Source organism: Bombus flavifrons, unplaced genomic scaffold, assembly GCF_040668555.2.
Source record: "Bombus flavifrons isolate JBK064 unplaced genomic scaffold, iyBomFlav1_principal scaffold0024, whole genome shotgun sequence".
Taxonomy (NCBI): Eukaryota; Metazoa; Arthropoda; class Insecta; order Hymenoptera; family Apidae; genus Bombus; species Bombus flavifrons.
This window is the reverse complement of record NW_027184769.1, coordinates 350,001-352,500: the sequence shown is the minus strand read 5'-3', so window position 1 is coordinate 352,500 and position 2,500 is coordinate 350,001. Positions and strand designations below refer to the sequence as shown.

The 2,500-nt window shown below is 50.2% G+C and overlaps 1 non-coding gene across 1 annotated transcript; it reads left to right on the top strand.

Annotated features, from left to right (window-relative positions):
- The first annotated feature begins 1,538 nt into the window (after nucleotides 1–1,538).
- On the top strand, nucleotides 1,539–1,693 carry LOC138189296 (5.8S ribosomal RNA). Its single transcript, XR_011175990.1, has one exon. It is a non-coding gene; the product is annotated as a 5.8S ribosomal RNA (ribosomal RNA).
- Nucleotides 1,694–2,500: the final 807 nt, after the last annotated feature.

Genomic DNA, 2,500 nt, shown 5'->3' with positions numbered 1-2,500 from the left:
AGAAAGACCCGCCGTCACGATCTCGTATTTCGTATTTGCATCGTGGAAACCGCTGTACGAAATAAGAAAATCTCTAAAGTGCCTCGTGTCGGAGAGATCGTGCTCTTCGCCTATTCTCTTCTATGTTTCGTAGTCTGTGTTGCGTTTGCTCTCCTCCTAGCAACGGGACATATCGAAGACTCCTCTTTGGGATCGAACGAAGCTCAACGAGTCGACGAGAGCGAAAGAACGTGTAGCGAGTCGCGCAGAGCGAAAGGATACCGATATCGTCTTCGAAGATTCTCTTCGAAGAACCATGGATACCTTCTGCGTCGACTTCCTCTCGTCTCTTTCTTCAAAACTCTCGCGCGTTCTCGAAACGTGCTTCCTACCCATAGGGCGTGTGCTCTTCGTATGTCGTTTTGTTCGAAATAACGAAACCACTTGTAACATATACTCGTGGATCGGGTAACCTAGAACGAAGACGCATTGCGTGGATGTTTGGCCCGCTATGCGACGATGACGATTCGTAACTAGTCTAGCCGAAGTTCGTTCAGAGGGGACCGGCCGTGTCTCTATCCTCGTTGTCGTGAGTCGGACACCCGTGCCGTCGCTAGAGTTTTTTCAAACTCTGCTTCTGGATATTGGGACGAAAGACCGCGCGAGGACGATGGCTGCGAGTCCCATCGAATTTTTATTTTGTACGCTACCTGAACGAGACTAAAGCTTTACATCTAGTTTGTCGTCTATCGTCGCATATATCCCGTTCGGAGGGGACCGGCCGTGTCTCTATCCTCGTTGTCGTGAGTCGGACACCCGTGCCGTCGCTAGAGTTTTTCAAACTCTGCTTCTGGATGTTGGGACGAAAGACCGCGCGAGGACGATGGCTATGGCTGCGAGTCCCATCGAATTTTTGTTTTACAAACACCCACCTGAACGGAGATGTGTTCTCTCTTTCGTCGATTTTTCACGCTTTCAGTCGTCGCGTGGTCGCCATCCGTTCGGAGGGGATCGCCGGCTTCGAAGCCTCGATGTCGTGAGTCGGACACCCGTACCGTCGCTAGAGTTTTTCAAACTCTGCTTCTGGATATTGGGAAGAAAGACCGCTCGAGGCGGACGGCCGCGCGAATCCCATCGAATCTTTACATCGCCCGAACGATGGAGATGCACGCGCGCTGTTTCTTGAATAAATTTGACGAGGGAGTGGAATTACGCATTACATACATAACATGGGCTAGCCACCGTGCTTACTCGTTCGCGAGATCGTGTGCTGTACAGAGGATTCAGAATCGGGTGTGTATATCCCCGTCGTTTCCTGACGAACGGAGCTTCGATCTCGATGGTTGTTATATATCATAATGTACTTTACGCCCGGCCGACGGACGCGCGAATCTTCGCGCGTTCGTCGGTTTTTTTTTTCGAACATTTTCGTGTCGTCAATCCTATGGCGACTTCTGCGCGTCCGATTCCCGTTGGTCGAACGTGTCGGAACTCGGCTTCGCTCGAACCGAGAATTAAGAGTACAAAGAGTATAAAAATGTTGTAAATATATAAAAGATTACCCTGAACGGTGGATCACTTGGCTCGTGGGTCGATGAAGAACGCAGCTAATTGCGCGTCAACGTGTGAACTGCAGGACACATGAACATCGACATTTCGAACGCACATTGCGGTCCACGGATACAATTCCTGGACCACGCCTGGCTGAGGGTTGCTCACGTAAACCTAAGACTGCTTGCGTTGCGTATCGTTACTCTCTATCTGTCTCTCTCTGTCCCTTCTTGCCTTAACCACCCGCCGTCGTTCTTCTTAAAATAAAAGAGAACGTTTCAGAGTCGGAGAAAGGGGAAAGCGCACGAAGAAGGATACGAATAAGAGCGGACGAGAGGACGTACGCGACGTACGAGCGATTGTTGGACGCTCGTCGGCGTTCGTCGCGGTCGTGCCGAGACCGTGCAACTCGTACGCATGCTCGATATATAAATCTATCGTGTTCACGAGAGACTACGAAACACTACCTCTGTCTCTCTCTGTCCCTTCTTGCCTCGACAACAACCCGCCGTCGTTCTTCTTAAAAATATAATAAGAGAACGTTTCAGAGTCGGACGACGAGAGGAAGAAGAATGGGATACGAATAAGAGCGGAGAGAACCGTCACGGACTTGCGTGAGTGCACGCGGCGTCGTGAGTCGTCCTTTCGGACGACCGCCCGCTTATGCACCGCTTCGTGTATAGGTTATCGAATATACTCGTAGTTCTCCTCGTGACCGATTTTTTTTTCATATCAGGCGATATATGCTACGTTTGCCGGTGTTCGACGCACGAAGTCCGCGCCCCCGACGTCGTCTTAAACGAATATTATATATTTTGGCGAGACTGAGAGAGAAAGCATATATGGGAACTCGGTCGAGAGAGGAGAGAAGAGAGAACCAAAAACTCGGTGGCGTGCGAAACTTTGTCATAAAAGTCTCTACCGTCTTCGTCTTAAGACGTTTTACTCGTACAGCCCCAGGGATCGAATA